Genomic DNA, 27,398 nt, shown 5'->3' on the forward strand with positions numbered 1-27,398 from the left:
CAGTAAGGCCTGGGTGTAACTCTGGATCCACTTGACCATTGTTAACTCCTAGATGCTGTATCAAACGCTCTAGAAAGTCAACCAGGAGAGCGAGGAAAAGGCACAGGACTGAGGAGTAATAATTAAAGCTTGGAGGGACTTGGATGAGTTGGCTCAGGTGCTGCTGAGTAGTGGAGTGTGGAAAATTCAGACAAACTGGGAGGTAGAATTGGACAGTGGCTCCTGGCTCTATGGGTTTGTACAGGGAAATCCAATAACCAAAGGTACTTATCTCAATAACCAGGGAAATCCAATAACCAGAAGTACTTCCTGACCCGAGATCTGCCGTTATGCCTGAGAAAAGGGAAGCAGGCTCAGGACAGGAAACAGAAAATCAAAGCCAGAAAACATAACTTAAGAGCTGCACTTGGTGGGAGTCGAAGACAGTAAAGTGTAGTGCTAAAACGTTACAGACATTCAACCCACTCGGGCAGAGAGCTCAACCAAGACCTGGAACTATTTTCAATACAGGGAGTTTTTGGGAAGTCCTAAGCAGCCCTACACCCTAGCCACAGTAAAGATGACATTTCAGTACCAGCAGAAGCAGAAATTCCCCTTGCGATAGGTCTGATCTTCAGTGGGGCTTTGGCTAAAAAATATGCCCCAGTCAATCTGAGATGCTGTCTGGATCGGAGGGTATGTGCTATGAGGAGAGTTTAGACAAACTAAGGTTGTTTTCTCTGGAGGGTCGGATGCTGAGGGGAGACCTGATGGAAGTTTATAAAATTATGAGAGCTGCAGATAGAGTGAACAGCTGGTGTCTTATTCCCAGGGTTAGGGAAAAGTCTAATACGAGAGAGCATATACTTGAGGTGAGAGGGGGGTAAGTTCAAAGGTGATGGGGCACAATTCATGTCCTCTTGTGTTAAAAAAAATCAGAAGCACAGATTAAGCAAAGTAGTGGTGAAGCAGAACCAGAGACACTGCAGATGTTGGATGATGAATGGTCTCGACATCAAAAATGGGGCAGGTTTTTTTACACAGAGAGTGGCGGGTGCCTGGAATGTGCTGCCAGGGCTGGTGGGGGGGGGGGGGTGGTTGGGGGGGGGTAAGTACAATAGAGGCATTTAAGAGGCTCTTAGTTCAGCACATGAGTGTGCAGGGAATGGAGGGATATGGACCGTGTGCAGGCAGATGGGATTAGGTGTCATTAATTTAATTAGTTCAGCACAACATCGTGGGCCGAAGGGCCTGTTCCTGTGTGTACTGTTCTATGTTCTATGTCTATGACAATTCCAAAGTCAACAATGTGCACTATCTTCCAGAGCTGTGGGTTTCCGGAGCACAAAGGTTACTAAAACAAGATCAAAGACCTTTGATCTCAAATCCCTACCCACTTCAAGTTATTGGTTTATTAGTATTGGTTTATTATTGTCACTTGTACCAAAGTACAGTGAAAAACTTGTCTTGCATACAGTTCATACAGATCAATTCATTACACAGTGCAGATACATTGAGTTAGTACAGAGTGCATTGAGGCAGTACAGGTAAAAACAATAACAGAATACAGAGTAAAGTGTCACAACTACAGGGAAGTGCATTGCAGGTAGACAATAAGATGCAAGGTCATAACAAGGTAGATTGCGAGGTCAAGAGTCCATCTCATCATATAAGGGAAGCTTTCAATGGTCTTATCACTGTGGGATAGAAGCTGTCCTTGAGCCTGGTGGTACATGCCCTCAGGCTCCTGTATCTTCTGCCTGATGGGAGAGGAGAGAAGAGAGAGTGACCCGGGTGGGTGGGGTCTCTGATTATGCTGGCTGCTTCACCAAGGCAACGAGAGGTATAGACAGAGTCCATGGAGGGGAGGCTGGTGTCCGTGACGCCCTGGGCTGTGTCCACGACTCTGCAGTTTCTTGTGGTCCTGGGCAGAGCAGTTGCCGTACCAAGCCGGGATGTATCCAGATAGGATGCTTTCTATGGTGCATCGATAAAAGTTGGTGAGAGTCAAAGGGGACATGCTAAATTTCTTTAGCCTCCTGAGGAAGTAGAGGTGCTGGTGAGCTTTCTTGGCCTTGGCGTCTACGTGATTTGACCAGGACAGGCTATTGGTGATGTTCACTCCTAGGAACTTGAAGCTCTCAACCCTCTCGACCTCAGCACCATTGATGTAGACAGGTGCATGTTCACCACCCCCTTTCCTGAAGTCAATGACCAGCTCTTTTGTTGACATTGAAGGAAAGGTTGTTGTCATGACACCATGTCACTAAGCTCTCTATCTCCTTGCTGTACTCTGACTCATCGCTGTTTGAGATACGGTCTACAACGGTGGTATCATCTGCAAACTTGTAGATGGAGTTAGAGCAGAATCTGGCCACACAGTCATGAATGTATAGGGAGTAGAGTAGAGGGCTGAGGACGCAGCCTTGTGGGGCACCAGTGTTGAGAATAATCGTGCCGGAGGTGTTGCTGCCTATCCTGTTGCTCAAGCAGGGATTACCAAATGTTTCTCTAAAGAGCATTTTTGAGTTGACAGTGACCAACCAACCTAGAGAATGTGGTTTGAGGCAGTCAGACAGCAAGGTAAAGTCGACCACTGCTTTCCTGATGAATCGACGACATGTTTACCCACTTCCTTTGATAGCATAGATGTTGAATACAACCTGAGTTCCTCCAGGCTCTTCAGCAAGTAAGTAAGTTTCTTCTAATTCATCATTAATTCATTAGCATTTTCTTCTAATTCAGCAACCTATCCAGATGTGTCATGGCTTGGTACGGCAACTGCTCTGCCCAGGACCAAAAGAAACTGCAGGGAGTTGTGGATACAGCTCAACACATCACAGAAACCAGCCTCCCCTCCATGGACTCTGTCTACACTTCTCACTGCCTCAGTAAAGCAGCCAACATAATCAAAGACCCCACCCACCCCCCGGACATTCTCTCTTCTCCCTCCTCCCGTCGGGCAGAAAATTCAAAAGCTTGAAAGCACGTACCACCAGGCTCAAGGACAGTTTCTATCCCGCTGTTATAAGACTATTGAACAGTTCCCTGGTACGATAAGATGGACTCTTGACCTCACAATCTACCTCGTTATGACCTTGCACCTTATTGTCTGCCTGCACTGCACTTTCTCTGTAACTGTAACACTTTATTCTGCATTCTGTTATTGTTTTCCCTTGTACTACCTCAATGCACTGTTGTAATGAAATGATCTGTATGGATGGCATGCAAAACAACGTTTTTCACTGTACCTCGGTACATGTGACAATAATAAACCAATTTATCAATTTACAAATTTAATTTTTTGGAGGTCTAAATCTAGTAAGCATCACTGATACTATCAGCAAAAACTCTCCTCAATGTTATTGTGGCTCTCCATTTCGTATTTTAATAGCAGCTTTAATCTGTTTCTTTAATCTGATTATTTTAATACCTTTGTTAGAAGACTGCATCAAACCTTCAGTAATGCATTTAATCAATAATCTTTTCTAATGTTCTGTTTATTTGTGTCTGTTCCATATATAACCAGTGGACATCTATATTTAACATTTGGAAGAACCTTATCTTCCAAGTACACATTGAAATCAGCTGGTTCTACTTCACAACACACAAAGGAGCTGGAGAAACTCAATGGGCCAGGGAGCATGTATGGTGGGAATGGATAGTCGATGTTTTGGGTCGAGACCCTTCATCAGCCAGCACCTGCAGTGAGTCTCTGGTTTTGCTTCACCACTACTTTGCTTAATCTGTGCTCCTGATTTTTTTTAACGCAGGAAGACATGAATAGGAGCAGGAGAAAGCTCCCGACTCCTTAAGCCTACTCCAGACCTCACTTCCTCTTCTGTGCCAGTTCCCTGTAGGCCTCAATTAGAGTCCCAGAGTCATAGAGTAATACAGCAGGAAAACAGGCCCTTCAGCCCAACTCTTCCATGCTGACCATGGTGCTCACCATTTGCCCACGTTTGGCCCATATCCCTCTGAACATCTGCTTAACCCCTCTTATCTCTAGTTCTCCAATCTTTCAAAAAATTATCTACTTCCTTTTTGAATACTTCTAGGCACCCAACCTTCACAAATGTCCAGGGTAGAGAATTCTGGAGATGCATCATCCTTTGCAAGAGAAATTCCTACACACCTCCGTTTTTAACAACCTACCCATATCTTGCAACTACGTCTCCTCGGTTGAGACTCTCCCACTTTTGCAAACATCTCCACATCTATCCTGTCTTGCCCTCTTAAGAACTTTCAGCAAGATCTCTCCTGATTTTTCTGAACTCCGAAGAAGACACATCTAAATGGAGGCCACCTCTACAATGGGAGAAACAAAGTGTAGACCAGGCAACCGTTTTGCAGAGCACCTGTGCTCTGTCTGCAATGACCATCTCGAGCGGCCGGTGGCATGTCATTTTAACTGTCCTTCCCTCTCCCACGCCGACCTGATTGTTCTTGGCCTTCTCCGTTACAACAGGGAGGCCAAATTGGAAGAACAATATCTCATATTCCGCTGAGGTAGCTTACAACCCAATGGTATGAACCTTGAATTTTCCAATTTAGGTAACTCCCACCCATGGTGCTCTCCTCCTACATACACTCACATGCCCACCGCGTTTTCTTCTACATTTGTTCATTCCTCCCATCCCTTGCCTCCACCCGATTCTATCTGTCCATGATTCCCACTGCTCATCATCTGCTTCCAGATATCACCTGCCAGCCTCTGTCCCATCTCTCCCCTGTACTGCTATATTCCGGCAATCTCTCCTCTTCTCTCTCAGTCCTGATGCAGGACCTCGACCTGAAATGTCAACTTACTCTTTTTGCCTCCTCAGATGCTGCTTGACCTGCTGAGTTCGTCCAGCATTCTGTTTTTTTTATTTCCCAATCTTGTTTTCCTATTTGGTCTTGAAACTTCTAAATCTTCTAGATTTCTCCTCTTCCAGCAGTGTATTTAAACCAAGCCTTACTGCACTACACTAGCTCGCTCGAAGCCTCAAAGTTGGACCCTGTTCTTCCCTCTTGAATGTTTCTCAGAACATTCCCCTTTCCTGGAAAACCCTACAGCAACTTCACCTCTCACAAAGCACCTCTGGTAGTCGATGCGAGGCACTCTGTTTCTGTGTATCAGCCACAAATTCCTCCCAAGAGATAAAAGGGGAATTTGTACGGCAGAAGTGTGCTCATGGTTCTGATTATCGTGAGTCTGCTTGTCAGTGGGATTTTCCTTCATCCACAGCAAAGGGTTTCAACTTGAACTGGATGGGTCAATGTTTCCAGGCACCGTTCCCTCCACAACCCAAAGCTGTGTAATGAGACACACTCTGCAAGGTGTAACAGGCAGTCTAATAGAGAGAGGTGTTAAATAACAACATATTGAATTGTTGGAAAAATATCAGTTTCACCACACATATCATTATCTGAATATGAGGAAAACAGCTGTTGGTGAGATGGAGGAGCTGGGTCACGGGTTGTGAGTTGTAACCAATTACTGGGTCAGTGTGTGCTACTGTGCAAGTGTTAATCCTCAAGGCAAAATCTCCACCACTCACTTCCCTCTTGCCATTCACTAAGGGTCAAGAAATTGCTGTGTCTGCACAATAAATGCAAATAAACATCAAACACTACAGCACAGGAACAGGCCCTTCGGCCCACGATGTTGTGCCGAACTAATTAAGTTAATGACACCCAATCCCTTTTGCCTGCACATGATCCATATCACTCCATTCTCTGCATATTCATGTGCTGATCTAAGAGCCTCTATCGTATCTGCCCTGGCAGCACATTCCAGGCACCCACCACTCTCTGTGTAAAAAACTTGCCCTGCATGTCTCCTTTGAACTCTTACCCTCTCACCTTAAATGCATGCCCTCTAGTATTTGACATTTCGACCCTGGGAAAAAGATACTGACTGTCTATTTCTTTCATAATTCTATAAACTTCTATCAGGTCTCCCCTCAGCCTCCGCCGCTCCAGAGAAAACAGCCCAAGTTTGTCCAACCTCTCCTTATAGCACATGCCCTCTAATCCAGGCAGCATCCTGGTGAACCTCTTCTGCACCCTCTCCAAAGCCTCCACATCCTTCTTATAATGGGGTGACCAGAGTTGAATGCAATACTCCAAATCAATTTCACAACAGCCATTTGGGGTTGCTAATTTCTGGCGCCAATGTCATGTTCATGGCAATATGGTCTTTTTGACTTTTGTGGTCCTAAAAAATAGCAATTGCAATTGTGGAGTTTCACCTGGAGACAGTAAGTTGCTACGGGAGATGCTTTTTAACATTTTCTTACTTTTCCCTTTCTTTTTTTCTTAATTCTTTTTTTCCTTAATCCACATTTCCCTTCCCTCCCTTTACTCTTTCTGCATCAAATGTGAGTCATTCACTTGTTTCCTTGTTTTTGCTTAACATTAACTGGCTGAGGATTTTGACCAATTGACTCAATGTTAGGAAAGTCCCAGAAGCCTCAATGTTAACGTTGTCTACACCGTTCTCAGTTTATACTTCCAGCAACTGGCTGTGAAAAAAATAGTTATGGAATAAAGGGTGTGGTGAAAACCCAACCTAATTCACAGCACACACTGTGAGACACCATACTCCAGCAAGATCGAATAACTGATCTGGCTGCTTGTCCTTCAGTTTATAGTTCTGACTGATTCAGCTATTTACTAATTTACTCTCATTGCAAGTGCTTTAAAATAAACTTCAAAAGGCAAAAATAAATAATGACGAATGAATTAATAATGAACTATACTTGGATAGGTTCCAAATTATAGGAAGCATTTCATAATTATGTGTTGGACACAAGACTATTTAACTCACTTCTCTTGCTGTGTCCTGGCACACGACCAGTATTGACGAGACGGATGATGAAATATTGATTTAACCCTGCAGTGCAAACATTGCATATGTAAGGAAATTGAGAAGTTTATAAACAGAGAAATTAAAGCAGATTTATAATCCAAAGTTTACATGCCTTCATTTTGATGTGGTCAATGGCTCGCTTCACTAGACTACTGCCCCCCCCCCCCCCACCAAATCTACTGTGCTCGCCTCTCTAAGAAAACAAGACTTGACCCCTCTGTCCTCACAAACCAATGCTCCATCACCAATTCCCCTTTCCCCTCCAAATCGTTGAACATTTTGGTAGCTTCCCACCCCTCCTTGTCCTTTTCAAGTTGTCTGAGGCCTTTCACAGCCTTGATCTTCTTTGTCCAAAGCCTTACCGTTCTCCATTGTCCATTTGGGTGGGCCAACACTTGCCCTGTTTTGTTCTTACCATTGCAGTTTTAGCTGTAGAATTGGTATTGGTTTATTATTGTCACATGTACTGAGATACAGTGAAAAACTTAGTTTTACAAGATATCCGTACAGATCATTTCAAAACATAACTACTTTGAGGTAGTACAAAGGGAAAAGCAATTACAGAATGCAGACCAGTGAGTCTTACTTCAGTGGTGGGCAAATTATTGGAAAAGATTCTTAGGGACAGGATTTATGAGCATTTGGAGAAGTGTAGGCTGATTAGGGACAGTCAGCACAGCTTTGTGAGGGGCAGGTCATGCCTCACGAACCAGATTGAATTCTTTGAGGATGTGACAAAACACACTGATGAGGGTAGAGCAGTGGATGTAGTGTATATAGAGTTTAGTAAGGTATTTGATAAGGTTTCCCATGAAAGGCTCATTCAGAAGGTCGAGAGGCATCGGATTCAGGGAAACTTGGCTGCATGGATTCGGAATTAGCATCCATAGAAGGCAGAGGGTGGTGGTAGGTGGAGCGTATTCTGCCTGGAGGTCGGTGGCCAGTGGTGTTCTGCAGGGATCTGTTCTGGGACCCCTGCTCTGTAATTTTTATAAATGACTTGGATGAAGAAGTGGATGGGTGGGTGAGTAAGTTTGCAGACAACATGAAGGTTGGTGGTGTTGTGGATAGTATAGAAGAGGGTTACAACAGGACATTGATAGGATGCAAAGCCGGGCTGAGAAGTGGCAGTTGGAGTTCAACCTGGATAAGTGTGAAATGATTCACTTTAGAAGGTTGAACTTAAAGGCAGAATACAGGGTTAATGGCAGGATTCTTAGCGGTGTGGAGGAACAGAGGGATTTGGGGTCCAAGTCCATAGATCCCTCAAAGCTGTCACACAAGTTGATAGAGTTGTTAAGAAGGCGTATGGTGTTTTGGCCTTCATTAGTCAGGGGATTGAGTTCAAGAGCCGCAAGGTAATGTTACAGCTCTATAAAACCCTGGTTAGACCACACTTAGAATATTGTGTTCAGTTCTGGTCGTCTCACTATAGAAAGGATGAGGAAGCTTTAGAGAGGGTGTGGAGGAGGTGTAGCAGGATGCTGCCTAGATTGGAGATCATGTCTTATGAGGATAGGTTGAGTGAGTTAGGGCTTTTCTCTTTGGAGAGAAGGAGGATGAGAGGTGACCTGATAGAGGTGTACAAGATGATAAGAGGCATAGATCGAGTGCACAGTCAGAGACTTTTTCCCAGGGTGGAAATGGCTAACACGAGGAAGCATAATTTTAAGGTGATTGGAGGAAAGTACAGGGGGGATCAAAGGTAAGTTTTTTACATAGAGAGTGGTGGGTGCGTGGAACGCACTGCCGGCGGTGCTGGTAGAGGCAGATACATTAAGGATGTTTAAGAGACTCTTAGATAGGCACATGGATGACAGAAAAATAGAGGAGTATGTGGGAGGGAAGGGTTAGATAGAGAGCGCAGGATAAAATGTCGGCACAACATTGTGGGCTGAAGGGCCTGTACTGTGCTGTAATGTTCTATGTTCTAATACAGTTACAGAGAAAGTGCAGTGCAAATAGATAATAAGGTGCAAGGGCCACGATGGGGTAGATTGTGAGGTTATCTTTAATGTACAAGAGGTCCATTCATTTGATGGCGATGGACTTTCTTCTGCACTGGCACCATGGCTGATGGCTCCTCCCAAGGATCTACCTCTCATCTACCTGCTGCCTCTCTCCAACATCAACCAAAACCAGCATCACCTTCCACATTCAAGCGATGACACCAGCTTCACCTCACCACCTTCCAGTCTTGGTCCTCCAGTTGTCTCTGTTTGACCACTACTGCAGGAGTGGCTGCTCTCTGGCTAAGCCTACAGAAGATCACAGACTCCGTTTCCACAGATCACACTTCCAGTTTCATCCCTGGCAACTTTATGAACCTAAAGCAAACTATTCTCACTGGGCTAATCGGTTCCCTACTTTTGATGTAATATCCCATCACGGTCTGTGGTTGTCGTGTTCCTGGTGTATTACGGTACAGGGTGTCTATCTACTGTTAGGATTTAAATACCATTCACTATGGTCAAAAAGAATATTTGCAGTTGGTGTTTCATAGTTTGTGACCCCTTTGTCCATTTCCAACAAACTATATCCATGTCTGACCCGCACAGTCTTTGTGGGTGAATTTGATGGGACTGGCTTCAAGCATCTGGACAAACTTGAAATCAGCCTGTTTTATATAACGGCCAATTTCCTTCTGCATTGAATTTCACTCTTCAAGTGTTTCAGGCCAAGAGATCTGGTCATTTGAAAATGCCCGAGACATTAGTTGTGAATCTGAGATGTGTACACGGAGTGAGTGGAGATCTTTGTCACAGTTCACCTACATTATTTTGTAACGGTCTGATTTAATTTAATAATTTCAATACTATAACCAAGTGCTCTGATATTGTTATAGCGTCGTAGATCTATACAGCACAGAAAACAGGTCCTTCGGCCCAACTTGTCCATGGCAACCAAAATGCCTTCCTTGACCCAGGGATAGTCCCATTTGCCCGCGTTTGGCCCATTTCCCTCTAAATCTTTCCTATCTATGAACTTGTCCAAATGCCTTTTAGATGTCATAATTATACCCACCTCTACCACTTCCTCTGGCAGCTCGTTCCACATTCCTACCACCCTCTGTTTGAAAAAATTTCCCCTCAGGTCCCTTTTAAATCGTTCTCCTCTCACTTTAAACCTATGACCTTTAGCTTTCGACTCCCCCACCCTGGGGAAAAGACTGTGGCGATCCACCCTATCTATGCCCCTCATGATTTTGTGAACCTCTATAAGGTCACCCCTCAGCCTCCTTCGCTCCAGGATAAACAGTCCCAGCCTGTCCAGTCTCTCCTTGTAACTGGAACCCTCCAGTCCCGGTAACATTCTCATAAAACTTTTTTGCACCCTTTCCAGTTTACTGACATCCTATAGCAGGGCGACTAGAACTATGTGTAATACTCCAAATGTGACCTCACCAACGTCTTGTATAACTGTAACATGATGTCCCAACTCCTGTACTCAATATCCTGACCGATGAAGGCCAGCGTGCCAAACACCTCCTTTACCACCTTATCTACCTGTGTCACCACTTTCAAAGAACTATGTACCTGTGCCCTAGGTCTCAGCAAGGAAGCTGGCCATTTAAACGTTAGTGTTTTGTTCACACTTGTTGATTGCAGTGGCCTTTCACCACCTTGGTTCCAACAGTCTGAGGTCCAAGTGCCTTAAAATGCACTAAGTTGATTATGTCCACCTCTTGGATGTTAGCCTGTCCTTGACCACATATTATACAGCTGCCTCTAATTTCATAGGGAATTTGGGAAGGAGAGTGGCCTGACCTCACCCAATCCAAAATCCAAAAACATGTCAATGCAGAGAGGAAATCTAGTACCTGTGTGAGAACAGGTCTCTTGTGATCTATTATACTTTAGAAAAGAGTTCTGCATGAAGACGTCATAGCAGCCCTGGCGTGAGCCTAGTCTATCACCTATTGATATCACCTAGTCTGCCTTCTGTTCTCCATACAAATTATAAAGTTCTCCTAGAATCTATACAAAAATCAAGGAATTTTTCTTTGCATTTCTATCTCCAGGGCCACTAAACATTACTGCCTCCTACCCCCACAGTATCCTAACCAGAAAGTGTTGGGTGTTTCTGCAGAACTGTGGACACTGGGTTGTATTTTAAGACCATAAGAAATAGGAGCAGAATTAAGCCATTCTCTCATCAAGTCTGCTCCACCATTCGATCATGGCTGATTTATTTTTCCCTCTAAACCCCACTCCCCTGCCTTCTCCCAATAACCTTTGACGCCCTTACTAATCAAGAACCTATCAACCTCCGCTTTAAATATACCCAATTGGCCTCCACAGCCATCTGTGGCAATGAATTCCACAGATTCACCACCCTCTGGCTAAAGAAATTCCCCCTCATCTCTGTTCTAAAGGGACGTCCTTCTATTCTGAGGCTGTGCCCTCTGGTCCTAGACTCTCCCGCTACTGGAAACATCCTCTCCACATCCACTCTATCCAGGCCTTTTAATATTCGGTAGGTTTCAATGAGATCCCCGCTCATCCTTCTAAACTGCAGTGAGTACAGACCCAGAGTCATCAAGTGCTCTTCACATATTAACCCTTTCATCCCTGGGATTATTCTCATAAACCTTTTCAGTCCTTGGTAGGTGTAGCTCCTACTGAGAAGACAGCAACGGCAATCAAGCCAGGTCTGACTCACCTGTTGCAGGATTGAATTGGTAACTGGATGTATTTCTGCAAGTTTGATCAAGTGATGTCTCATCTGGGACACATGCTCACAAGTTACCAGTCTCATTGTATTTACATAGAGGTGTAATTGGGTGTTTGGGTGTGAGAGAAATTCTATTCAAGGAGTGGTCTGTTCTATTGCTAGAGTAAATGTGTCAGTTAACAGTTGTGTCACAATTCAAATTAAATGGAAATCCATTTTTATTATCTACCTGTGATGTTGCTTGATACCATGGAAGTCAGTTTGCTTTGACTTTGCTTTTTGTCATGCTGTTAGGAAGTGCGCATTCTTTGTGATTGGCTGAGAATCCTGAGGTATGGGTGGCATTTTACCCTGCACACCCAAAGGTAAGTGAAGGCTTATTATTAATTTATTCATTTTTATATATTTTAGACCAGTGCTACAAGACTAAATTTCACCAAGAAATTTAACAGTGCCTCAATTGGTATTGGTTTATTATAGTCACATGTACCGAGATATAGCAAAGTTTTGTTTGTGTACCATCCAGACAGATCATGCCATATGTAGGTACAAAAACAAAACAGAATGCAGGATATCATGTTACAGTTACAGAGGAAGTGCAGTGCAGGCAGACAAATAAAATGCAAGGACCATCACAAGGTAGATTGGGAGATCAAGAGTTCATCTTAAGCATATGAGAGGTCTATTCAAAAATCTGATAACATCGGGATAGAAGCTGTCCTTGAGCCTGGTGGTATGTGTTCTCAGGCTCTTGTATTGTCTGCCCGATGGGAGGGGGGAGAAGAGAGAATGACCGGGGTGGGAGGGGTCTTTGATTATGTTACCTGCTTACCTGAGGCAGCAGGTAGTGTAGATGGAAGCAATGAAGGGGAGGCTGGTTTGCTTGACGGACTTGTCCCCTAAATTCCTTCCATTGTTACTGGGCAGAGTAGAGACTAAAATTAGCCTTCATCCTTCTCTCGCACAACTCATACAACAGTGAGTGGCAGCTCATGCAACAAGATTAAGAAATGAATATGGCCTTCAAGTCTTCAGTCACAGCAGTGTCAATGGATTGTGTTGTTGCACACTTATTAATGATCTGTGGGGAATGAAATCTGCCGTCTTTATTCTATATGTGACTCCAGACCAAATAAAAGTTGACTCTTAACTGAAGTGGTCTAGCAAGCCAAGAGACAACTAAAGATGCAAAATAAATATTGTGTTGTCATTGACACCAATGTCCAGTGAATGAACAAAAAAGAACTTCCAATACACAAGCTAATTTGTATGTGGAAAAGAACCTCAAACAACAATGTGATAATGTGTTTTTTCAATAATACACTTTGTTCATAAAATTTGCAAATATATCATCCAGTGTATTTACATGCTCACTATAGATTATATCCATTCTGTTCCATACTTGGCACACTGGATATTTCAACCATTTACAGGATGAAGTTTATTAACACAGTTATTTCTTTAATTGCATTTCACTACAAACAAGGTAAGAGTTTTTTTCCACAGGTTCCACACCCTCAGTGTTCAATGTAGGTGGAGCCTTACACTGTGGCCAAAAGAATGATCATAAGAAGCACGAATAGGAGTAAGCTATACAGCCTACTCGGGGCAGGCATGGTAGTGTAGCGGTTAGCGTAACGCTATTACAGCGCCGGTGACCTGGGTTCAATTCCGGCCGCTGTCTGTAAGGAGTTTGTACGTTCTCCCCGTGTCTGCGTGGGTTTCCTCCGGGTGCTCCGGTTTCCTCCCACATTCCAAAGACGTACGGGTTAGGAAGTTGTGGGCATGCTATGTTGGCGCCGGAAGCATGGCGACACTTGCGGGCTGTCCCCAGAACACTCTACGCAAAAGATGTATTTCACTGTGTGTTTCGATGTACATGTGACCAGTAAAGAGATCTCATTATCTTATCTATTTGGGCCTTTGAGCCTGCTACACCATTTAATAAGTTCAAGGCTGATCTGCCTTTCCTTAAGCTCACTTTCCTGCTGTCTCCTCACAGCCGGTGTTCCCTAGCTGGAGGAACAACTCAGCGGGTCGGGCAGCATCTGTGGAAGCAAAGCAACGGTCGACATTTCAGGTCGAGACCCCGCTTCAGGACTGAGAGTGGAGAGGGGAGAGAGCCGGTATGAAGAGGTGAGAGGGAGGGGTGAGGCAGGGGCTGGCAGGTGACAGGTAGAACCAGGTCAGGATGTGCAGATGGAGCCAGGTCGGGGGGCGGGGGTGGGAGGGGGAGGGGGAGGGGTGACGTTGGGAGACACTGGCTGGTGGGTGATAGAGTTAAGAGAAAAAAGGGGGTAGATGGATCCATGTGGGGGAGAGGAGGGTGGAGGTAGAGACAGAGGCTGGGATGGGATAAGTGGAGACACAAGAGGCTGTAGATGTTGGAACCTGATGAGTGAGGAAGGTGATAAGTGGAACTAGATAAAGGAGGGGTGATGGAACCTGCTGGGGGAGGGGAAGGAGACCCCGTGGGTGAAGTGTGTGGGTGATGGGCAGACAGAATAGGCTGGGGGGGGATAGGAAAAAAACTGGGTAAGAGGGGGTTTAGTTCAATGATTCTGTGGATGTCTTTAGTATCTTATACAGGTAAAGGCTGATGCAAATTATCTGTCCAATTCCCTGCTATTTCCTTGTTCCCCATAGCTATTTCTCCAGCCTTTCTGTCCAAGGACCTCTCTTCTTATTGTCAGTTTTTATATTTCTTGCTCGTCTATCCTCAGTTTCTTTTCTCTTTGATTTTTGTGTCTCCCTTTGCTGGATTCTGAATTTATCCAAGTCTTCAGATCTCTCACTAATTTATGCCTCATTGCATGTTTTCTCTTTCAACTTAAACTCTTCATAACCTCCTTGGTGAGTGGTGCATGGACCCTGAAACAGAAGTCACGTTGTAGGAAAGTGTATAAATCAAGAGATTATGAAGGCATGCAAAAAGAATAGAGCATTCATCATTGGTGACTTTAATCTCCTTGTAAAGTGGGTCAATCAAATTGGAAATGGTAACCATGAGAATCAGTTCATCGAATGCATTGAGAATAGTTTCCTGCAGCAACGTGTGATGGAGCCAATATGTTATGGGTTCATTCCTCCTTAGAATTTCTTCTCATTGGGATAGATTTTTACCTGGGTCACAAATTATTTCCTTAAACATCTCCCACTGCTTGATGGTAATCTTACCCCATAATCTGTTTGTACTTTAACTAATTTATTTCTTTGTAATTCCCTTTACTTAAGTTTCTCCCTGAGAAGCTGAATACTAAATTCTATCATACTGCAATTATTATTCCCTTGGGGATCATTAACTCCGAGGTCCTTCATTAATCCTGTCTCATTACACAAAATCAGATTCAGGACAACCTGTGGAGACACAAGAGGCATCAGGTACTGGAACCTGGAGCGAGAAACAATCCGCTGGAGGAACTCGGCGGCTCGAGCAGCATCTGTGGAGGGAAAGGACCCTGATGCAGGGTCTTGACCCAAGACATTAACCGTCCCTCTGCCTCCACAGGTGCTGCCTGACCCGCTGAGTTCCTCCAGCAGTTTGCTTAATGTTCAGAGCAGCCTGTTCCTGGTTCATTCCATCACACGTTGCTTCAGGAAACTATTCTCAATGCATTCGATGAACTGATTCTCGTGGCTACCATTTCCAATTTGATTGACCCACTCTACAAGAAGGTTAAAGTCACCCATGATTAATGGTCTATCCTTTTTGCATGCCTCCATTATTTCTTGATTTATACACTTTCCTACAATGTGGCTTCTGTTTCAGGGTCATACACCGCTCCCAGCGCTCTCCTCTTTGCCTTGTTATTTTTACCTTCCTGTCATTAGACTCTACATTTTCTGAGTTCTCTTACACCCGGACTTAATTCACCTCAATAACAGTGCAACCCCAGCACATTTTCCTTCCCACTCGTTCCTCTCAAAGCTCCATTATCTCTGACCATTGAGTTCTCAGCTCTGATCTCCTTGTAGCCATGTCTCGGAACCACCTTTCCTTACATTAACCCCCCTCCATCAGATCCCCTGTTTGCTCCTCACACTTGGATAAGAGAAGATCTCTTTATTAGTCACATGTACATCGAAACACACAGTGAAATGCATCTTTCGCGCAGAGTGTTCTGGGGGCAGCCCGCAAGTGCCGTCACCCTTCCGGCGCCAACATAGCACGCCCGCAACTTCCTGACCCGCACGCCTTTGGAATGTGGGAGGAAACCGGAGCACCCGGAGGAAACCCACACGGACATGGGGAGAAGGTACAAACTCCTCACAGACAGCGGAGGGAATCAAACCCAGGTCGCTGGCGCTGTAAAGCGTTACGCTAACCGCTACACTACTGACTTCTTTCTTTGCCTTCCTCCTTTGCATTTTTACCTTCCTACCTTTTGTTTCTCTCTCCGCTAGCTCTCTGCTCCGGTCCCTCTGCCCTGCCACACTAGTTTAATCCTTCTCTTGGGCAACACCTCTGTGGGAAGATCCATCCCAATCCTTCCAAGGTGTAACCCATCAAGTTTGTACAGGTCCCACTTTCCCCAGAACCAATCACAATGCCTGAGAAATCTATATCTCACCCTCCTGCACCAACCCTCCCACCAGAAACAAGGACAGCTTCTATCCCGATGTTACCAGACTCTTGAATGGACCTCTCACATGCTAAAGATGACCTTTCGATCTCCCAGTCTTCCTCGTCGTGGCCCTTGCACTTTATTTGTTTACCCACACTCCACTTTCTCTGTATCTGAAACACTATATTCTACATTCTGTTTTTCTTTTTACTAACTCAATGTACTTACGTATGGCCTGATCTGTGTGGATGGCGCGCAAACAAAAGCCTTTCACTCAGTACCTGTGACAATAATAAACCAATATCAACACCTTCAAAGTCAAAGTCGAGTTTATTGTCATATGCACAAGTCCATATGTGCACAGGTGCAATGAAAAACTTACTTGCAGCAGCATCACAGGCACAGAGCATCAAGCAAGCAGCATTCACAAGAGACACATAAATTAAGCATAAATTATGCACAATTTTTAGAAGAAAGAGCACAATTAGAACAAAAAAAAACAAGGTCCATTTTAGTGCAAAGTGATCAAAGTGGTCATAGTGTTGCTAAACCGTAGTGATTGGGGTTGTGCAGGTTGGTTCAAGAACCGAGTGGATGAAGGGAAGTGGCTGTTCTTGAACCTGGTGGTGTGGGACTTCAGGCTTCTGTACCTCCTGCCCGATGGTAGCTGTAAGAAGATGGTATGGCCCGGATGGTGGGAATCTTTGATGATGGATGTTGCCTTCTTGAGGCAGCACCTCCTGTAGATACTCCCGATGGTGGGGAGGGATGTGCCTGTGATGTATTGGGCAGAGTCCACTACTCTCTGTAGCTTCTTACATTCCTGCATATTTGAATTGCTGTACCAGACACAACCAGTCAGGATACTTTAAACAGTACATCTGCAGAAGTTTGTCAGAGTGTTTGGTGACACGATGAACCTCCTTAATCTCCTAAGAAAGTACGCTGGCACACCTTCTTTGTGATTGCATCTGTGTGCTGGACCAAGGCAGGTCACCTGATATTTCTTCATATTTATCCTCCTAACCCATGGCACTGGGAGTAATCCTGAGATATGAGGTCCTGGTTTTTAATATATCTTCCAACTCTCTATATTCGGCTTGAAGGACCTTATCCCTTCTTTTTATCCCATGTAGTTGGTACCAAGATGTACCTTGACTGCTGGCTATTTTACCCTCCATGTCAAGAATATTGTGCAGCCACTCTCTGACATCCTTCTCGCCTCGGGCAACGCACGATCTCAGAGTCTTGTTTGCAGCTGTCGAAACGCCCGACTGTCTTGCTGAGGATTGAGCTCTTCCATTTTTTCTTCCCCCTGAGGAAGCTGAAGAATCCATGGCTTCCCCTGAGAGGCCATCTCCTCTGAGAGCATGCAGCAGCCACACCATGTCCTGGCCTTGTAATATGCCAGTCTGCCTCAGTCTGTGCCAGGCATCACTTGGAGATGGGCCCGACCTACCAACCAGGCAGGTGGAGCCTCAGTATAACATTTTACCCAACAACAAGATTTCTACCCACCCTCCCTCGGCTTTGGACTGAATCAATCACCATATTCCTGCAGTGAAGCTTCACTCCCAACCTTCTAAGCCTGAGGAAGAATGGCCAGGTCAAGAAAACCGCGCGTGAGTGAGATCATTCTCACGGTAAGTGTTGCACCTCACTCTGGGCTATCAGTAATGCAAACCACCTCCTCAAGGGCAAGTAGGGATGTGCCTGAAATGTTGCTCTTGCAAACAACGCCCACGTCCCGTGGTTGAATAAACCCAGACTTGACTGTCAGGTCAAGAAGAATGTAACTGGTTGGTCATGGATGTGCAGAACACGGCTGAGCCTTGGGACACAGGAAGGAAAGAAAAAACTAAGTCCAAAGTGCAACAAAACCATTTGCTGTTTAAAAAATTGTTGTTGTGTAATTTCATTTTTAATCTCTAAAAAACAAAAAGTACACAGCTTCACCAGGCATTATTTATTTGTAGCTTTTAATACTTAATGGACCTCTGACTCACAAAAGGAAGTAGAGAGTTTTATCACAGTGAAAAGAATGCAGATTCCGACATGCCTGAGAGAAAGGAGCCGTCATGACACACTAACAAAGTGAAGTGAGCAACAGAAGGTTCTTGAAATTTCCAACATGTTCCAGAACAAGAGCTAACACATTGATATCTTCGGCACTCACGTCAGATCATTTGCGGCTGGTTGTCTGTGCCACCTCCCTACACCACAATACTTGTTTCAACTTAAGGGATTTACAGAAACCTATTCACCTTCTTCACTTCCTCACTGAAAAACTCCCTGCCCACTAGTGTTGTCTGTAAACTGCTCCCTGCCTCTTTAGGCAATCCATGGAACCACAGCGATCTCACATTATTCTTGCTGCAAACGCTCAGCAGGTCAGGCAGAGTCTGTGGAAAGAGAAACAGAGTTAATATTTTGCCAGAAATTAAAGCTGTTGAGGTTCTAGTTCAAATTTACTGTCATGGGCGTACGTAGCCAGGGTATAAATGCCATGAAAATGAGCTTTTTGCAACAGCAGCACAGTACGTTTCGAACATGACAAACATGAATTAACATAAATTTAAATTATACACAACTTACAGGACAAAGTAAACAAAAATAAACATAACGACATGAGTGCAAATTGTGGGAAATGTAGTCCAAGGAAGAATGATGGCTTTTCAGGTGGGTTCAAGATCCTGATGGAAGTGGGGAAGAAGGTGTTGTTGAACCTTGAGGTGTGGGTCTTCAGGCTCCTGTACCTCCTGCCTGATGGCAGCATCGAGAAGAGGACATGGCCCGGATGGGGGGGTCCTTAGTGATGGTTTCACCTTCCTGAGGCACCGCCTTTCATAGACATCCTCGATGGTGGGGAGAGCTGTACCCGTGATGGTACTGGCTGAGTCCCACTACTCTCTGTAGCCTCTTGCATTCCTATACATTGGAGTTTCCATCCCAGGCTGTGATGCAACCAGTCAGAATGCTTTCCACTGGACATCTGTAGAAGTTTGTCAGAGTCTTCGATGACCTGCCAAATCTCCTTAAACTTCTAAGTAAGTAGGACTGCTGGCTCGCCTTCTTCATGGTTGCATCTATGTGCTGGTCCCAGGATGGATCCTCCGACACGTTGACACCCAGGAACTTGAAGCTGCTCACCCTTTCCACTGCAGACCCTTCAGTAAGGACTGGCGTGTGTTCACCTGACTTCCCCTTCCTAAAGTCCACATTCAGCTCCTTGGTATTGCTTACGCTGAGTGCAAAGTTCACCAGTGGGTATGTGACTAGTTACCAGCTAGTTAATCGAGAGCTGACTGAGGGCAAACAACCAGGTGGTGGACAGAAAAGGAGGTTCAAAGACTCTCTTAGAACATCCCTGATGGGTTTCAACATTGACACATTCCATTGGGAGCAATGAGCACTGGATTGTCCCAAATGGTGTACCCACGTAAAAACGGTGCTCGCTCATGTGAGGAAGTTAGAATGGAGGAAACAAAGAGGAAAAGAGAATCTCAAAAATCAAGCTCCTGCATCCCCACACCTCTGTCTCCTGTGTGGAAGTAACTTCCGAGCCCAGATTGGCCTAATCAGCCATCTCTGTACACATCGCAACACCATAAACCAGATCAGAGACACAAGAGATTCTGCAGATGCTGGAATCTGGAGCAACACAAAAAGTGCTGGAGGAACTCAGCAGGTCAGGCAGCATCCACGGAGGGAAATAAACAGTCGACGTTTCGGGCCGAGACCCTTCATCAGGACTGGAAAGGAAGAGGGCAGAAGCCAGAATAAGAAGGTGGGGGGAGGGGGAGGAGCACACGCAGGCAGGGGACAGGTGAGTTCAGGTGATAGGTGAGTCCAGGTGAGAGGGGGTGAGGTAGGTGGGTGGGGGAGGGGGAGAAGATGTAATAAGCTGAGAGGTGATCGGTAGAAGAGACCGAGGGCTGAAGAAGAAGGAATCCGGTCGGAGAGGGCAGAGGACCATGGAATAAAGGATGGGGGAGGGGAGGAGAGGAGATGGGCAGCTCATCAAGGTGAGGGAAGGGAGCCACAGGAATGAGGGAAGACAAAGAAGTGGGGGGGGGGAGAAAAAGAAGGAGTGGGGTTACCAAAAGTTACAGAAATCGATGTTGAGGCTGTCAGGTTGGAGACTCCCAAGGCGGAATATGAGGTGTTGCTCCTCCAACCTGCGTCTGGCCTCGACGTGGCAGTAGAGGAGGCCGTGGATAGATGTGGCAGTGTGGGAGTGGGATGTGGAATTGAAGTGGGTGGCCACCGGGAGGTCCTGGCTGTTGTGGCCTTACTGGTGACAAACAGCAGATCTGCCAAGTGACAACACTGCCCGATCCTTTCTTGGTGTTTACAGTTCACACTTTAAGATCCATGTGCAAATAGGTCAGTAACCCCGAATCAACATTTTGCCAGGCAAGAATAAGACGCAAATAAATAAAAAAGATCTGCAGGCCTCAACTTGTCCACAAAATCTATTTTAAAATGTCATCTAACTGGAAAGGAAAGTTAGAAAAGGATTTGGAAGAGAGTGGGCCCGCTGAAGAATTGGTGTCACAGTGAGTGGACTGCTTGCACAATTCTGTAAAACTTAAAGGACATTCGCTAAGTGTTTGACAAAAGAACAAAGTTATTTCCAAGGCTGACCTCTGCCAAGTTTTCTTCACAGGCCTTTAACGTCTCAACATGAGAGGTTTTAATTAATCTGGTGATTAGAAATATTATTACAGGGAAGCTGTCAAATTCAAGCAAGCCTTCTGCTGACACACCTTAAGGTCAGGAAACCAATGTTTCCAATCTTTATTTCCTTCTTTAAATGCTCATTAAAATCTTTGCCTTTGACCAACAATTTACTCATTGGCCTTAATATCTTGAGCAGATTTTGTTTGATAATTCTCTTGCAAAGTGCCTTCAGATGTCTTACTAGCAATTTCCAACTGTGTGCGGTCCTCCCCAGGTTATCACGCAGCTCCTGAGAACTGTTCGCAAGTCTGAAATGTAGCCGCCCAGCAACATATTTAAATAAAAACATGGACCACCCAAGGGTAACGTGTAGTTAAACGGGGCGTTTAACACAAACATTCAGATATAGCCACGAACCGAGTTCCCACACGGCAGAAGATGTCTGTAGCCCCACAGCTCCTTTCTCGTCTCCTCCCCTCCCCCCCATGGGTTGCCTGTCTCCTTACCTTTGACCCATCCCCCGGTGGATCTGCTCTCCCCTCCTCCCCCACACCTGCCCATCACTATCTCTTACCTGCATCTACCTATCACCACCTCGTGCTCGCCCTGCCTCCCCTCTTTTGTCCACCTATCACTGCTCTGCTTTTCCTCTCTATATATTGGGTTTCCCCGTTTCCTATCTTCAGTCCTGAAGAAGGGTCCTGACCCGAAATATTGACCACCTGCTTTTCTCCATGGATGCTGCCTGGCCTGCTGAGTTCCTCCAGCATCTTGTTGTTTTTTTTCATCTAGATTCCAGCATCTGCGGTCCTTTGTTCCTCTTTCTCAGAGGACTGTAGAACTGGAGCAGAAAGCAGGCAGGGAGCGGGGTGAGACCAAGAAGACCGGGGTTTCAAAATCGAAGCATTGCTTAACTGTAGGTCATGAACAAAGGGGAGACAGATGAATGCAGTTTGTAGTGCATACAGACAGACAGAGTAGAACTTTGGATGGCCTCAAACTTGTACTGAATGGTAATGCCACGGTTATAAGGTAGGAAGGTCAACTCAGGGTTGAACATGACTATCAATATGTTTCCCTTTTTAGCTATTTATTCATTTTTTAGAATATGGGCATCGTTGGCAAGGCCAACATTTACTGTCCAAACTTTAGGAAGGTGCTGGTGAGGTGCCTTTTGAACCAATGCAACTCTAGTGAAGGTGTTCCCACAATGTCCTTGTGGAGGGAGGAACACAAGAGGCTGCAGAGAGCAGTGGACACAGCCCGGTCCGTCACGGGCACAGCTCTCCACACCACTGACAGCATCTACAGGAGGTGCTGCCTCAAGAAGGTGGCATTGATCACCATTCCCCACCACCTAGGCCATGTCCTCTTCTCACTGCTACCGTTGGGCAGGAGGCACAGAAGCCTGAAGTCCCACACCACCAGGTTCAGGAACAGCTACTTCCCTTGAACCATTGGATTCTTGAACCGACCTGCTCAATGCTAACTGAACCTCAGCAACAGAACACTACAGACCACGTCTTGCACAGCCGTGGACATGTCTACAATTGTGTCTTTTTCTCGCAGTCTATTTTTTTCTCTCTTTCTCTTCACTGTCTTGTATAATTTATGTATAATTCATATTCTGTGTGTTTTCTGTATCTACAGTGCCTGTGATGCTGCTGCAAGCAAGTTTTTTCATTGCACCTGTACCTCACCGTACTTGAGCACATGACAATAAACATGGCCAGACGCAGGTTGGAGGAACAACACCTCATATTCTGCCTTGTTGAGTCTCCAACCTGACGGCCTCGACATCGATTTCTCTAACTTTTGGTAACCCCACCCCTTCTTTTTCTTTCCCCACCCCCCCCAACTCCTTTGTCTTCCCTTATTCCTGTGGCCCCCTTCCCTCACCTTGATGAGCTGCCCACCTCCTCTCCTCCCCTCCTTCATCCTTTATTCCATGGTCCACTGCCCTCTCCTCCCGGATTCCTTCTTCTTCAGCCCTTGGCCTCTTCCACCCATCACCTCCCAGCTTATTACATCTTCCCCCTCCCTCCCCCACCCACCTACTTTCCCCCCCTCACCTGGACTCAGCTGAACTCACCTGTCCCCTGCCTGCGTGTGCTCCTCCCCCTCCCCCTACCTTCTTATTCTGGCTTCTGCCCTCTTCCCTTCCAGTCCTGATGAAGGGTCTCGGCCCGAAACGTCGACTGTTTATTTCCTTCCGTGGATGCTGCCCGACCCGCTGAGTCCCTCCAGCACTTTGTGTGCATTGCTCCCAATTCCGGCATCTGCAGAATCACTTGTGTCTCCAATAAACATGACTTGACTTGATTTAGACCCAGTGATGATACGCAGGATGGAGGAGAACCTGCAGGTAGCGGGTCCCATGTACCTGCTATCCTTGCCCTTATTGGTGGTAGAGGTGTTGGGTTTGGACGGTGTGACAAACCGTGGGTGGATTCTGTAAATGGGACAGATTCATCCAGTGGCAGAGGAGATGACTATGGGCATCAAAGAGAAAAGATTCCAGTGGTTGGAGTCAGAGGTCACACAAAGGAAGATGGTTGTGGTTGTCGGCAGTCAATCACCCCAGTCCCAGGACATCCCTGAAGAAGCTCCCCAGCTCAGTGTCCCTGGAACCAACCACCATCAGCTCCTTCAATGATCTTCCTTCCATCTTAAGGTCAGAGTGGGGATGTTCACTGATGATTGCACAACGTTCAGTTTCATTGGCAGCTCCTCAGCGACTGAAGCAGCCCATGCCTGCGCGCAGTGAGAACTGGGCAACGCTCAGGCAGGGGCTGATAAGTGGCAAATGGCATTCGGTACCAGGCAATAACCATCTCCAACAAGAAGGAGTCTAATCACCTGGCCTTGGCATCACCATCACCAAACACGCCACCACCAACATCCTGAGAGATTACCATTGACCAGAAGCTCAGCTGGACCAGCCACTTAAATATTGTGGTCCAAGAGCAGGTCAGAGGCTGGGGATCCTGCAGCGAGTGACTCACCCTCGGACACCATCTACAGGGCACACGTCGGGAGTGTGATGGAGCACTCTCCGCTTGCCTGGATGAGTGTGATGCCAACAGCTCTCAAAAGGCTCGACATCGTCCTGACCTGCTTGTTCCATGAACCTGTAGTTCAGCACAAGTCTCTGCTTCTAGAGAGGTCAGTAATAGTTTACCAGAAGTGAAAGATGGATTGATTCGTGTAAAAGGCCTTCTACCTTTGCTTCCATAGCACTGTGGAGACCAATGTCCATGTACCAGCCTCCAGAATGGTTTTCCCCACATCCCCTTCTCCCGTCAACATTCCCACTCTTAAACCAGCTTCCTGTACCCCAGCAGTGGAATAACAAACTGGTGAAAATGCACATTTATAATGTCGGGATCTAGCTAAAGATCACTTGGTCCATTACACTTCACCTATCCGCAAGTCAGAAGTCTCCATTTGTTTCTTGAATGATGCCCTCATCTCCGACATTTCATTGGGACTTCACTGCTTATATTGATAACAGTATGTGTGAAAACCAATCTCTAAAACTGATGTTGGTCTTGAGTTTTGAACCTGAATCTCTTTGTCCTTCTTGTGTGATTTAAAGTAGTATTCCAGGTCCACCTTCTCCCCTCCACTGAACTCTTCACACTCCTGTGTAAGGTCACCCTGCAAGGTGGGACAGGTTGTTTCTTCCCGTCTTTCCTCTTCAACTTCAAGAACCTTCATCACCAATTGTGTGCGTATGCCCGAGAGTATGGCTTCAGCGGTTCTGATACTCAGACAGGTTGAGTATCAGAACCAGAAAGTCCTTGCAGTTGTGATCTCAGCCAAAGTGCTTCACAGACGGCACAGCACTGAAACATCCCACAAGCAGCACTGAGCTGAAAAAAACAATGTTGTGCTGTTGGTCACGCAGTTGGAAGGACTGTTCCTTCAACGGTGCCGGGGATGCGCTGTGTCCACCGGGAAGTGAAGATGCGGCATCGGTCGAATATTTCAGCTGAGAATCAGTCAGCTTTGCACTGCAGCACCTCTTCAGCCCTGCACTGGGGAGCCGGTAGATTATTGCTCGTAAAAAGACTGCAGATGCTGGAAATCTGAAATAAAAGAGAATGTCTGGAGACTCAGTACTGAGTTCAACTACTTCAGATAACCAGCCTTTCCTGTTTGTGTCAGAGCTGACCAATTCTGATGTAACATTACCTCATTTTATCTGTCTCCACAGATGTTGCCTGTTCTTCTGGGGATCTCCAGCATTCTCTTTCATTTCAGGTTTCCTGTAACTGCTGTGTTCTCTATCTCACAGTTATAACATTTGCTTTCTCCTTACAGCCCTCCCTCATCTCTCTCTATTTAGACTTCTTCAGGCAGCTCGGCTGCGAGGAACAAACATTCATTTCCCTCTCTTAGACATCACCAAAGGCAACTATGTCACCTGCACAACCTGGGTTTCCATCCTATCAGCTATCCCCTTTGTTCAAGAACAGCTACTTCCCTTCAACCATTCGGTTCTCGAACCAACCGGCACAACCCTAATCACTGCCTCAGTACAGCAACACTGGGACCACTTTGATCACTTTGCACTAAAATAGACCCTTATTTTGTTCTAATTGTGTTCTTTCTTGTAAAAATCGTGTATAATTTGTATTTAATTTATGTGTTTCTTGTGAATGCTGCTTATCTGATGCTCTGTGCCTGTGATGCTGCTGCAAGTAAGTTTTTCATTGCACCTGTGCACACATGGACTTGTGCATGTGACAATAAACTCAACTTTGACTTTTCTCAAGACTCATGAAGTCATACTGCACGGAAACAAGCCCTTCAACCCACCTGGTCTGCTCCTAGCATCAAGCCCCCCCTTAACTAATCCCATTTTATTTTCCCCATTTTCCCAATTTCTTCTCCACAGATTAAATCACTCACCTACACATTAGGGACAATTCACAGCGGCCATTTAACCTGCCCACTCACGCACCTTTGGGACGTGGGAGAAAACCGAAGCACCCAGAGGAAACCCACGCAGTCACAGGGAGAACGTGCCAACTCCACATGGACGGGACCAAGGTCAGGATCGAACCCGTCTCACTGGAGCTGTGAGGCAGCGGTTCTAACCGCTGTGCCAGAGTGCCGCCCATTGTCCTCTCCACCCTTCCCCACTCCCTGCAATTTCAAGCTTGCTTGATTTCCTGGTTTGTCTAGTTCTGATAAAGGATCTTCACGGTTCTTTGCTCCTTGGGTGTGTTTATGTTAATGGGCAAGCAGTGCAAAACATAAAGACTCTTGCTCACCAGACTTGGAGAAGTGGATTGTGTTAGTTTTGATCAGCTGCCTACCTTGCTGCAGGAAGGGGCTTTCCTTTAATGCAAGGGTCACAGACTCACATGTACGGTGCCATAGGGTGACAATAGTGAAGAGAATGGACACCGCTCTAATGTCTAAAGAGGAGAAACGCATGAGAGCTGGTTTGGAATTGGAGCTCAACTTATTGAGAAACTGTGGTGTGTGAATGATTAAACAAAAGTTAATATTGCCCATCCACTTACTGAATGAATAGCTTCATTCTAGCTCTCCTGGCTGGTTGTCAGTACCTTCAGGTCCAATTATCTTCATAATTATCTCAGCATAATGTTCGGAATGCTTGCCTTGTTGCCTTGCTAGACCAGACCCATGTGTGTTTGAACTGCTGATGTTTCAGACGACTTAACTGGGTGTGACAAATCTGTAACTGTAAACAACTGTCATGTGTAGTGATCTGTTGCACAGTTGATTGAAGAAAAGAGAGTTGAAAGATCAAAACCTCAGACCTGGCACAAATCTACCAGGTACCAGTGATCCCCGTTCTCACGTGTGCTTCTGGAGAAGAGCAAGCATCTCAGGGCATCAGAGCTATCTCCAGGTTCACTGAATGGATAATATCCGTGTCCCCTCCCCCACACCGAGGCCTTCAGTTGTCACATTGTGCTGGCTCTGTCACTTGTGTGCCCAACACCAGACTCCCAAAACAAACACTGTCATGGGAGGAGGTTACTGGGCAGAGGAAGAGAAAGGTTCAAGGATCTGCTCAAATTTTCTTTGGAGAACTGCAATTTCTCCACTGACTCCTGGGAATTTCTGACCAAAGTGGAGGAGGAGCACTCAGGTTGGTACTGAGAACATTGAGGTCATGGGTTGGTAGCTCACAGAGCCCCTGCATAGTGGCAGGAGTGCACCACCTGATCAACTACCCACTGGCCCACTTCAGAAGGGCTCCAGTGATCCAAACTCATCCGCACTAATTATATATTGCGACAGTCTATATCACTTTCTGTGCTGCACTTAGAGCAATAGAGTCATGCAGCATGGAAGCAGGCCCTTCAGACCAACTGGTCCATGTTGACCAAGATGCCTATCTAAGCTAGTCCCATGTTGCCCGCGTTTGGCCCATATCCCTCTAAAACCTTTCCTATCCAGTTATGTCTTGCACTGTACTGCTGCTGCAAAACAACAGATTTCACGACATATGTCAGTGACAATAACCCTGATTCCAATTCTGATCTTAATCACCTTTGCAGGTTTCTTCAGCTTCAGGTAGGAAGGTCCACGAGTTGGAAGCTGTGACAATGAAGGGATGCTGATGCACGACCAGGGCAGGAGCACTACAATAACTG

The 27,398-nt window shown here is 45.8% G+C and overlaps 1 long non-coding RNA gene across 1 annotated transcript; it reads left to right on the forward strand.

The window, feature by feature from the left end:
- Positions 1-3,572: 3,572 nt before the first annotated feature.
- On the forward strand, positions 3,573-27,398 carry LOC127582374 (uncharacterized). The gene is made up of 3 exons (XR_007958106.1): positions 3,573-3,686; positions 11,804-11,874; positions 27,303-27,398. It is a non-coding gene; the product is annotated as an uncharacterized LOC127582374 (long non-coding RNA).

This window comes from Pristis pectinata, chromosome 24 (assembly GCF_009764475.1).
Source record: "Pristis pectinata isolate sPriPec2 chromosome 24, sPriPec2.1.pri, whole genome shotgun sequence".
Classification (NCBI taxonomy): domain Eukaryota; kingdom Metazoa; phylum Chordata; class Chondrichthyes; order Rhinopristiformes; family Pristidae; genus Pristis; species Pristis pectinata.